Source organism: Taudactylus pleione, unplaced genomic scaffold (genome assembly GCF_031769625.1).
Source record: "Taudactylus pleione unplaced genomic scaffold, aTauple2 ptg000749l, whole genome shotgun sequence".
Lineage (NCBI taxonomy): Eukaryota > Metazoa > Chordata > Amphibia > Anura > Myobatrachidae > Taudactylus > Taudactylus pleione.
The window spans coordinates 1,327,657-1,340,562 of record NW_028285151.1 but is presented as its reverse complement, the minus strand read 5'-3'; the positions used below and the strand labels follow the sequence as shown (position 1 = coordinate 1,340,562).

At 41.7% G+C, this 12,906-nt stretch overlaps 1 protein-coding gene across 3 annotated transcripts in view; it reads left to right on the top strand.

Annotated features, from left to right (window-relative positions):
• SSH1 (slingshot protein phosphatase 1) overlaps nt 1-12,906 on the top strand; it is an 80,541-nt gene that overhangs the window by 20,604 nt on the left and 47,031 nt on the right. Inside the window, exon 1 of one of the 3 annotated variants that reach the window (XM_088457252.1) lies at nt 12,534-12,616. The exons of the other annotated variants lie outside the window; for them this stretch is intronic. The gene's annotated coding sequence lies outside the window, so the exon portion shown is untranslated. Of the gene's footprint in view, nt 1-12,533; nt 12,617-12,906 lie in introns of those variants that run through there. 3 annotated transcript variants of the gene reach the window in all.

Here is a 12,906-nt window from a genome sequence, read left to right as displayed (position 1 = left end):
CCCTGCCCCCTGTACATATACCGTCCTCCCTCCCTGCCCCCTGTACATATACAGTCCTCCCTCCCTGCCCCCTGTACATATACAGTCCCCCCTCCCTGTACATATACAGTCCTCCCTTCCTGTTCCCTGTACATATACAGTCCTCCTTTCTGCCCCTTGTACATATACCGTCCTCCCTCCCTGCCCCTGTACATATACAGTCCTCCCTCCCTGCCCCCTGTACATATACAGTCCTCCCTCCCTGCCCCCTGTACATATACAGTCCCCCCTCCCTGCTCCCTGTACATATACAGTCCTCCCTTCCTGTTCCCTGTACATATACAGTCCTCCTTTCTCCCCCTTGTGTTATAACTTTTCATATGTTTTTTCATGGACGATGATTTGGCTCCTAAACTTTTAAGCTGGCTCCTAGTTTTTACAAAAATTTGTCGAGCCCTGATCTAGACATTGTCAACCTTTTTACTGTCTTTCTATAGTCCGGCACCCGTCAGATCCCACATGTACTCCAAATGCCCACTTATCACTACAACATGCAACTTTCTGGGAGTATCCTGCTAAATTACTAATCCCTACAGGGCCTGATTCAGAGATGGACGCAATGCCGATATTTACACAGTCAATCGATTATTTGTGGCCTGCACGTGCATCAAGTTTCATTACCGATGTCACTGACAGAGTATATATGTGCAAACTGATTGGCAGACAGAGACTGTTTGTGGGTGGCAAGGGGGAGGGTATCAACTGAAACAACCGATTTTGGGGCATGTCTCTGCCTTCAACTGCGATCCCATACACCGTAAAAATGGCTCCCGCAGAAATTCTGTGCGACCATAGGGTTACTCAGCAGAAGCCTGATAATCTATTGATCTGTGACCGAACTGCATCTCTTTACGCAGTCGCTTGGATTTGCTAATACATCAATACAAATCCCTGCGGCTGCGACATTTGCATATATTTTCACGTAGCTGCGGTGACATTAGCGTACATCTCTGAATCAGGCCGACACTATTAATTAATCACATTTCATTTTATTAATGCCACCCTACCTAAATGTGTTTGCTTACATTCAGGCCAGTCATTTCCCATGAAGGAAGCAGGGAATCGCTTGTTGCAAACTGCACTGCACTCCCTCCTCCTCTTGTATTTTGCACAGTAAGTGATGTGAACTAAAGGTGGCTGCTCCATTAAGCCTTACTCTCTGCTTTCCCATCTATAAAGCAGAGAATGTCAGGGCTGGTGTGTACAGTTGGGGGTGATGTGTTGCACGCGGTTTATTAGGACATTGGCTTTGGTTTATGATCTCTCATGGCAGATACCTCGTAGTTCTGCATTTAAATGTGTCATATTTTTTTTTTTTTTTAAATTGAGTACATTTTTATTGCTTTATAGAAATACATTAACAAATAACCAAACAAAATAAATAATAAAAAATATATAATAAAAAAATTTAAATAATAATAATAACATATATATATATATATATATATATATATATATATATATATATACATACACACACACATATATACATACACACATATACACATAAATACATAATCAAATAACAGTATCTGGAATATAAAACCTAGATCTACAAACTACATCCCAGATCCATTGCTTATAAAAAATATAATAATGTGTATACCAAAACAATAAACATAGAGAATATATATATATATATATATATATATATATATATATATATATATTGTGACACAGTCAGATTAGGAGGTCCCTCTCCTGGGTAGGGGACTCCTTCCTTACACACACACAGAGTGGCAGGGAAGCAGCACACCAGTCTGGATGCGAGTACAAGCTGATCGGCGCCAGTCTTTATTGTACAATGTCAGAAATAACATAAAGAAAACATAAACATAAATCCTAGCCCTGTTGGGGCACTAACTTCACAGGTGGTTCCCTCACTATCAGAACCTGGCAGGGCCTAATGCCCTCACCAGCAACAAGGCACAGCACAGTACTCACAAATAGGTTTTCCAAGTGTCTCTGAGCAAACTCCCTGTCTGCTCTCCCAGGTGAGACACTCAGCCCTAAACACACTAGGCTTATATTGGCCACTCTCAGGTGGAAAACCTAACAAGCCTGTTACCAGGCAGCAAGGCCCAAAACCTGGAGTGGCCGTGGGTGGAGCCCTCCCTCTCCTCTCACCCACAACCCCCAGGTCCCAAACCGGCTTTTCAAAAAGCCGACACTCAAGCCTGCTACACTGCAGACTTTCTCCTGGGGATTTAAAACACATAAGACAGGAATCTGGGACAAATGTACCTGCCACAGACTACTTTACCAGTGATCCTATCACATATCCCCCCCCTTTGTTTCGACCTATGGGGCGGAACAACTGAAGCCCCCAAACAATGAACGCGTGACAACGCGTCTGCTTTAGACAACAGGCCCCCTGGCCTGTGTTCCACTGAAAATGTAAAAGTTTGTAACGCCAAGAACCATCTTGTAATTCTCGCATTACTGTCCTTATTTTCGGACATCCCCTTCAAATGTACCTGCCACCTACCACTTTACCAGTGATCCTATCACAATATATATATATATATATATATATATATATATATATACACACACACACACATATATACATACACACATACATACATACATACATATATATACACATAAAACATATATACAAAAAAAATAAAAAAAAATACCACACTATATAAAGATTGGAATATTGTCAAAAATAACACCTGAAAAATTGGCAAAATCAACTAGATCCCAATAAATGCTCAACTTATCACACAGCACATTACCTCCAACAAAGTAATAATCTACCTCATTATCCTAACAATAATATACCGGTCAATCATTAGGCAATGCACGGGCATAACAGGATTTAAACCAACTGCTCCAGATACGTTCATACTTCTTCTCAGCTTTGCGACAAATAAACACATGTTTTTCATGTTCAACAGTGGTACGGACCAAGGACAGCCAAGCATTATAATCTGGCCCTGTAGGAGCCATCCACGACCGAGCCACACATACCTTAGCTAGTGTACACATATTGACAATGTATTGTTTAAGATATCTGTCCACTACCTCATTGTCCATAGAGACTAAACAGCACGTCAATGGTGTAGCTAAAGTGGGAGCAATACCTGTATTGGACAAAACTCTCAGAACCTTATTCCAAAAAGTGCTAACCACCGGACAATCCCATAGAAGGTGCCAGAAAGTACCGCTACTAATTTTACACTTAGGGCATGTGTCAGATGCTCTCCCCCCAAATTTTAGCAAACAAACAGGAGTTAAATAGGTACGGTGTAGAATAAACAGTTGAATCTGTTGAAATCTTATAGAAGTCGTGGAAATACGAGGAGCTTCTAGAGCATTATCCCATTCCGTATCACTTATAAGGCCAATATCTCTCTCCCACTTTGATCTAAGATGTGGTAAACTATCCTTATGATAAGAAGACAATATATAGGAGTATAAGTAAGAAAGCGTCTTCCGGGGACCTAAAGATAAAAGGAATGACTTCAATGGGGATATTTGAATTAGAGGAGGGCCATCTGAAAATTGAGCCGAGAGAGCATGCCGTAATTGTAAATATCTATAGAAATATGATTGAGGGAGATGATGAGCTTCTTTGAGTTGTGCAAAAGATTTAAGAATTGAAGTGTCATATAAATGACCCAATGTAGTTACACCGTTAGAACCCCATGTCACCTCAAGCTGTAAAGAGGCCAGTTCAGGTAATATACGATGATTACATAGAGAAGTGTCTGGATCTAATCTCGTAAACTGTAGAATACTAGATACCAATTTCCATATCTTAATAGCTTGCATCTAAATGTGTCATATTTACAGGTCCTCTAAATCCTGAACAGTGATGTAAAACGTGGTAGGCAGTGGCAGCCCCAGAGATCACTGTGACTTTCTACGTTCTACTGCCAATCCCCCATCAATTCTCTTATAATAAAATGTATGTTACTTATCAATTGCTTTAGGCAGCCAGCAGAGTAAGAAGAGGCAAGAGCCCCCCTTTCATTAAATGCCACCAAAGGTAAAGTGCTCATGATGACTCGAATTACAGGATCGCCTTAACCCTGACTGTCTGGGTATAAGGCACCCTTGCTTTTGCCACTTACTGATTATTTTAATTATTACACCACATAATTAAGCTTATGGGTAGAGGTAAACTTTACATAAATCCAGGCATCTACCACATAGGGGGGGAAAAAAACAAAGCAATGTCTGGGACAACAAGTTGAATGATGGGTAGAATATACTATAACCCAGTGGTTCACAAACTTTTTTGAATGACACCGCCCTAGTGCATCAGCATTGTTTGCATGGCACCCTAAGCCAAAAGCTTATTATTGAGAAATTCAGAAACAAATGTAGTGAAGTAGTACAGTGAAGTAAATTGTGCTGATCTGTCATCCTTATGTTTGGTTATATAGTGGGGGACAGGTTTGTGCTTCTGTTTGTCCATATATTTACATTACAGTGACCATATATAATTTGATTTGGTGCTGGACCACCAACCTGAGGCACCCCTGCAAGGGTCCCGAGGCATCCCAGGGTGCCAGGCACACAGTTTGGGAACCACTGCTATAACCTATTTCTAAAGGTGCACTGGGCACAAGTCACAGTAATCGTTATGTTTTATTCGTATACATCTTCGTATACATTCGTATACAAGTCGCAGTAATGATTCTGTTTTATTCCTATACATTGTGTAGCAGAATATTTGTAAATATTGTTCGGTTGGTTGCAACGGACTCAGTTGAGGTCATTTACAGATAACAATAACCCCATTTTCATTTCATGTCACCTTACATTTATGAACGTAGATGAGGTCCTACAGTAGCTGAAATTGAGCATTTTGGAAAGGAGAAAATACGTCACTTCATAGTCCAGCTATCTCTTTAGGGACTTATTGGTATTTTGGACATTTCCTTTTTTTCCCTCCCTAAACACTGGTTGGTTAATCCTCATTTATGTCTTAGATCTCTAGAGTGATGTCAGTTTGCATTTGAATTATTTTTTTTCACAATTGGTAGAAATGACCTTAGAAATATACTGGCCCTTATACAACACGTATGGAAGGTGCAAAGGCGCCAATGAACAATATGGGCCTAAGCCATATCTCCATCACCTCCGGGAACAGGGGAAAGAAGGCTCTGTGAGTATGCCCTCCTCTGTCTGCTGTACAGGGGTCTCCCTCGCAAATGTGCCCTCAACCCCTTTTAATCTAATTCTTCCAAATGAAATCTCATTCTTACAGTTGGACGTTAAAGTGAGGCACACAAGTGTGCCAAGTCTGTGTTTATTTCGTGCACCCAGATTTGCCTATAGACTCCCATCTGAATATGTAAAACATTGCACCACAGTAGATCCTTATGTTCTCTCACACTAATTCATGCTTTGCATAGAAGTGGGGTATTAGCGTAAAAATAGACATGCACACAAAACGTCATTTGCGATATAGCCCATTTGTCAATTTTGTTAACCATTTTTGTGTCCATCTTCTACAAAGGCAGTTATTCTGGATGTAACCCTTATCTTGAACATGTCTGGCTAATAATGGGTTAAAGTTGCTACTTTTACCCACACAGCAGGGTCTTTTCTGCTGCCTGTTTTCATTGTATTTCTTCCCCAAAAGGTCACTGGCTGAGTCAGGCAGACAATGAGCCTCATTTCTTGTTCCTAGAGGAGCGAGCTCTGTGAGACTTTTGTTACCCTGATCTGCTGACTCATGTCGCCAAGAATGACGCACAGGGAACACCACCCCCAGAATAGGCTAAATATAAGTCTTTTTTTTTTTTTCTTTTTTAGCCCTGTAAGCCTTTTATTCTGTTCCATGCATTTATTATAGGTTTGTCTTTTCTTCCATGAAATTACCTCAATCAACATTACTGTTAATCAAAAGACTAAAGGGGCAACAATAGTAAATACAACACTTTGTTTCCACCATAAGTAATGAGATTTTAGTGCTAGCTCTATGTAACATAACACACCTTCTGGTCAGTCCTAGCTCTGCTGATGCACCGTATTATGCTACAAGCGCTGGTCACTGCAGGAAAAGTAAAAGGTGGATGTCCGTATCATTTTATTTGTAAGCATGAAGTTTACCATTATAAGTTAACCTGCTATTGTTATGCTTTTTGATTCATGTCTCTCATTTTCACATTGCAATGATTATATACAAGGATGGTTCAATAAATAAGGTAACAAGACCTCTAACGTGTGTAATGTTCTCTATTTCATTCTAATTTCCCACCAGTCCAGAGCAGGTAGACCACTGCTTCCCCTCATGGCCATTAGACTGTGATACGTCAGTCATACTGTCCCAACAGCAGGTGTAAGATGTCGGGACTGGCGGAAACATGATCAAACATTGAGGTGCATAGTGTGATCAAATTTCTACTTGTCGAGATATACGGGGATAACGTCATGTTATAGAAACGGGTTTGGGTTTGGGTCACTGCCTTTGATAACGACAGGACAGATCTTTACGATGAGCAGCGATCCAGCCGGCCAGGAACGTCCACCACAGATGACAATTTGTGCCGCATTGAAGGTCTGATTCAGGAGGACAAATGCATTTGGGTTAGTGATATTGCTGAAGAACTGAACATCTCAGTGGGTACTGTGCACAACATCATTCATGAGCAATTGGGGTACAGGAAAAAGTGTTCACGCTGGGTTACGAAGCAACTCACAGAAGTTCACAAAACTAATAGAATGGTATTGTCTCTCGTGCACTGAGATGTTCAGTTCGTCAGCAATATCACTAACTCAAATGCATCTGCCCTCCTGAATCTTAAAGTCTGTCCTGCCGTTATCAAAGGCAGTGCTCCAAACTCAAGCCTGTTTCCTGTGACATGCCATTATCATTTTACACCACGACAACTTGACAATGAATTTCAGCTGCTGATGTGCTTTTTAGATGAATAAATCTGATCACACTACGCACCTCAATGTTTGACCATGTTTCCTCCAGCCCAACCATCTTACACCTGCGTAAGCACTGAAGGAAGTGCTTAATTCTTCTTCTGGTTGAAGTCTGGCATGTCTACTCACTGTTTGCTTTGCTGAATTCTGAACTCAGGTAAGTCCTGTTCAAGTTCTTTGGTGAGGACTAATTTCAGGTCCATTGAGTCAAGAAGTAATTATTTTGACATTTCTTGTCATTTTTCTGTCAGAAATGTGTATGTCAGTGAGGCAACGTGAGCAGTGTCTTGATGCTCTTGATCACACTTGTGGAGTGATACAGCTGTAGCTTTGTGATGAGGTTCAAATTACAGATGGAAGTAGACCAGGTCTGAGGTGTACAGCCATGTGAACTAGTGTGTCCATTCATGTTGGTGGGATATGTCTAAACATACCACACCATTATATATATATAAAATATATATATATATATATATATATATATATATATATGCACATACATACATACATTAGACAAAAAAAACCAAACCTTACGGTGTCACATGTCCCATTTAGGCTTCTTACACGTGATCAGAAATTTCAGAAACCTGTTGTAACTCTTCCATTCAAACACCAAAAAGCAATTTGAGCCGGCGCTAGTTTAAAAAGATATGGCCAAAAAAACTTAGGGGTCCCCATATTTAATGCTCTTGGACCCTGTGGTGGTTGTAAAAATACGGGGAAAAAAATGGCGTTGTGTTCCCCTTATTTAGAACCAGCACTCCACTAGCTGCTAGCTGGGGTGTAATGCCACAGCCACTAGACCCACATCACGAGGTCTCCCGACCAAAGCATTCGCACCCCATACTAATCCGCCCACGCCGAGGATCACTGGGAAAGTGAGGACCCCCCCCATAATTATTCTAAAACTAATATTGTGTTTTACAGGGGGCAACAGACCCCAGCCAGCCTCCCCCACATGCCGGTACTTGTGGAACTACAAATACCAACATGCGGGACATTAGTGGCCCGCTGGTACCTGTACTCTTACTGTAAAATAAATATTTAAAAAAATACACCTATTGTGTTAATATTTACATTTTCAGGAACTTCACCTTGAGGACATCGGCCTTATAGCTCTTTTGGAGGGGCCATCACAATCCCAGGACTTCCGACATTTTCACTTGGAGGGTGGCCTGTTAGCTCTTTTACATGGCCGCAGCCCATCCAGGACTTCCAGACATCATCATTCTTCAGGAGCCATTCTCGCTCCTGCCTCCGCCGACGGACTGACTTGCGCTGGCTAATATAAACCGGCAAAGGGGACGAGGCGATTATGTGGCTCGCTGACGCCATCTTGAATTTTAAGCCGCGGCACCATTTTTAGAATGGGAAAAGCAGGGGGGGAGGGGGGGCATTTTTAAAACTGGACACTGGCCAGTGTATACCTAGCATTACTATATATAATGGTTTATCATATAATTGTACCTTTTATACTTATCAACCATGAGAATATAAATGAGTTGGACGGTGCTGATTGAGCAAGCTTACGTTTGGCGCATAGTTACAAGCTAAGAAAAGAGAACAAAAAACAAGTTCTCCCATTTCCGACCAGCGGCCATCGATGTTCCGCGATCCGTCGCAGGATCGGTGAAATTCTACATGTTAAATTTCCCTGTTGTGCCAATCACAATAATTTTTTGATCGTGATCGGCATATCTGTGAAATCCAACATGTTGAATCTCACCGATCCTGCGATGCCCGGTTGCAGGATCGCAGGAACGCAGCGATCCATCGCTGATGTATGGGGGCCTATAGCGACTACCATTGTCACCTGTGTTTGCTAGTGTTGCATATGTGTTCTGTCCAATGCGTTGATCACATGTAAATGCATTGGGGAAGCCTTCAGTGAGCTCACAACACCAGTAACAAACAATCGGACACATGACACTCGTTTTCATAAGCGCTAAAATAAAAAACAGATGCTAAAGCAACACCAATTGGTACTTGGCCTTATTATGGCAAGGTTTTATTTGCAGACCCTCCTACATGACCCATTCCATTAGGTACAAAATGCTCTGCTCCTGGACTTAATTTATGATTGCAGCCACCTGTGTTGAAACACTGTTCTCATCAGTTACTCAGTACAACACAGGTGACTGCAATCATAAATTAGGTGGGAAGTCCAGGAGCAGAGCATTGTGTACCTGATAGAAGGGATTATTTTAAAGGGATACGTTAAGTCCTGTCAGAATAGCGGCACCGGCATCCTAAAGGTAAGTTGAGGGGAGGGTTAGGTTTAGGGTGCAGGGAGGGGGAGGTTAGGTTTAGGCACTAGTGGGGGTGGTTAGGTTCAGGCATCGGGGAGGGAAGGAGGGTTAGGGTACCTACCGACGAGTATTGGTATCCTTTCCCTGTTGGGATGCTGGCATCAGTATTTTTACCGCTGTGATCCTGTACCCATGGGAGATATTTGTTTTGTTCATAACACAAGCATTGGGAGACCACCCTTTAGAAATGTATCACTTTGACACTCAGAACACCTTTAAAAATGAATTCCTTACGTACGAAATGATATAGAGTACACAGACACTAATGTCTTGTATTGTACTGACCCTACGTGTCCGTATGTTGTTACATGTACTCCACATGTAAACTGATACACTATTATATTGTGCCAGAGTGCAAATCAAGAGACAGTTTAGTGGCTTCTATTTAATTAAAATCTCTTGTTTTCATTTTGGGCTAATCTTTTCATATTTGTAAAAAAACAAACTTGACAAGTTAAGGTTCTCTTATTACTTATTGTATCTATTATTTAAATCTGGAACCTAGTTTGCAGACTTAATCCAGGTTTGATTTCTGTTCTGTAATCTCACTTTTATAAGCATAAAACCAAAGTATTTTAGTGTCTTTCTTACTCTGAGATGTATTCGGAGATGTCATGTGCCTCAGGACCATTGTAAGGGGTATAAATGATCTAGATGAGCCATCAGCAGCACTGCCGCTGGAGAAAGGGGAATGTCAGTGCTTCGCAGGTACTCGAAAACTTTTCTGTAATGGCGGATGGGGCTGTACATACAGGTGATAATTGGGCACATAGAACAAGCAGTGTTCTAGGGATCTATACCTTTATGCATCATCACAGTAGGACCCTGATAACAAAAAAGCATATACCTGTAAAAGAATGTATATGTGGAGTTTAATTGTCACTTTGACACTTTCAAAAAAAAATGATAATACAATATGTGAGAAATATATATATAGAATCCATTCTATTCTTGTGTAATTTTTTTTTTCTTTAAATCTCATTTATGGCATATTTATTGCTTTTATATATAGTGACATCTCGATATTGGTGGGACAGTTCTGCTTTTTGGGCACAATCCCGCAGTCCCACCCACAGGCCACAGTTTACCGTGGTGGTGGGAGGAGAGGTGGGGAGACCCCCTTCTCAATTGTTGCTCTGCGGTAAATAGATGTGTACATGCGCTCAGCTTCTTTTCAGTGGAGAGAGGGGTTGGGGGCATGCATTTCCCTAGCAGCTTTCCATGTATTTGCAAATGCATGCAACCAATATCTCTGAAATTCTTTTACTATATAGTGTTCATATATTGTTACAGGTACAATTCAGTGTGCTGAGGAACAATAGGGGGTTAAAACCCCCTCCCTTTTCTACTTGGTATAACCCCTCCCTTTCATGCACCTGAAAATAGTACTACCAGATTGATTGAGCAGCTGCCATTTTTTTGTTTGTGGCATGCATTTCCCGCCAGACCACTCTCCCTTTTGGACCTACTGACAACATAAGTTGGGAGGCATAGGTACTCACATGAAAACTTATTGAGGACCATTGGTCTAGATAAATGGTTGTATACCTACTCACTGTACTCAATTTGTACTCAATGCAAAAATAGTGCTGATTAAGTGAGGGATATTAAGCTGGGTACACACTAGACGATGTGTACCCAGCCCGACATTGTCAGCAACGGCACCTGGCAGGGGAGCCGGCATCGGCAAGTATGCATCCCCTGTCAGCCTTGCATGTAGAGCCGATGGAGGATGTCGATGATGACCCGCGTGAGTGCGCATTGTCGGCTACATAGTGGGTACACACTAAACGATGTGCCTGATATGTCGGTCTGATCCGCCGGATCGGACAACATATTGTCTACTGCAGGGGTGGGGAACCTTTTTTCGTCTGCGGGCCATTTTAATATATATAACAATATTTGCGGGCCCCGTGTAGGCCACGCCCCCTCCATGTGATGTCACATGGGGACGGGACCACAATCGCCAGTGAGTGGGGAGCTGTAAGGACAGCGGTGTGACCGTCTGAAGCGTCCTAAGGACGCTCCAGACGGCACTGCTGCATAGATTCTGGCTGCAGGGTGCCACTCTTAGCACCCTGCTAGCCGGATAATGCTAATAGAAAAAAGCTCAGAGGGCCGCACCAAATGATTCCGGGGGCCTTATACGGCCCCTGGGCCTGAGGTTCCCCATCCCTGGTCTAGTGTGTACCCAGCATTACAGTATAATTTTAGCTCTGGGAGAACTTTTTTTTTGTCCTCTTTTCTTCACTTGTAATTATGCGCCAAGCGAAAGCTTGCTCAATCAGCACTGTCCAACTCCTTTTTATTCCCATGGTTGATATGATAAACGATTATATTTATACAGTAATGCTAGGTACACACTGCCAGTATTGTTTGTACAACTGACGAGCGATAGATCATCCCGGCCATGGGTCAGTATGTACACACAATATATCTGTGAGCAACGTTGTTCATGGGTATATCGCATCTGCAATATATTGTACAGATATATCGTTCACATCGTTCGGAAGGCCAATTCGTACGCGCCCAGTGTGTATCTTGCATTGCACACAAGAATGTTCGCTCCGGGGTTTTTAAGGCATTATGTATCATACTGAGGTCATTGTTAAACTGTGGCACTTCAAAAAAAGGAGCCTTCTAGCATGACAGTCACTGCTATTAATTCATGTTTTAGTCTTATAGACAAGTAATTACACTGGCTTCTTTAAAGGGCAATGTGATATGTAGTCTTTTCCAGATCGTATGATGTCAGTTTGTTGTTTGGCAGAAGTATACGCATATGTATGCCTGACATAGGAATAGAGCTGTGTTTTGTGTAAGTTTTATCTTGAGATATCTGGGACTTAAAATACACATGTAAGACTGCAATGTTTGCAACAGAATCTTTATGTGTATGTTCGGGTTGCAAAATGCGCTGCACTATAAATGACGCCAAGTTTGCCTAAACATTGCAATATATACCCAGTATTTGCTGAGTCAAAACTGATACAGAGCTTAGTTTATCTATTATCCTTTATTTATATGGCGTCACAAAGGTTCCACAGCACCCTACAAAGTACATAAACAAATAAGCACACATTCTATTCATTTTAAATGCAAGTACACATTGGATCTTTTTGTTCTGTAGGCCTCCTGGAAACAAGGCCTAAGAATATGTATTGTCACTTTATATTCCATCCTCACTACTCCTCCAGTCTCTCTCTCTCACACAGAGGAGGTTTGTATGACTGAGAGGTCTGTAGGCAGGGAATGGTCAGCTGCCCTATTCTCCAGCAACAGCACATATCACTGCAGTACAAAGATCCCTTACGGTTCCTGCTGTTTGCCACGCTGGGGTTCCTGAACATGTTTACCATACGGGGATAGCTGTAAGTCCTCACACTTACTATATGGCATCATAGATCCTACACCTAATAACAAAAGAACTGTAACAGAGTAATGCTAAATTTAAAGAAACTAGAATTCAAACCCAGAGTCCTGTTAAAGAAAATGTTGTGTGTCTTTGGGGTTTTTTTTGTTTTAAATGTATGCATTGATGAAATTCCAACCAGTATAGGCATTGCAATAGTTATACAGGACCCAAGTGTGCAAATATACCAGCAGTCTCTACTACACCAGCTGGAGAGCGACAGGTTGTCTACTTCTCCATTAGAGTATG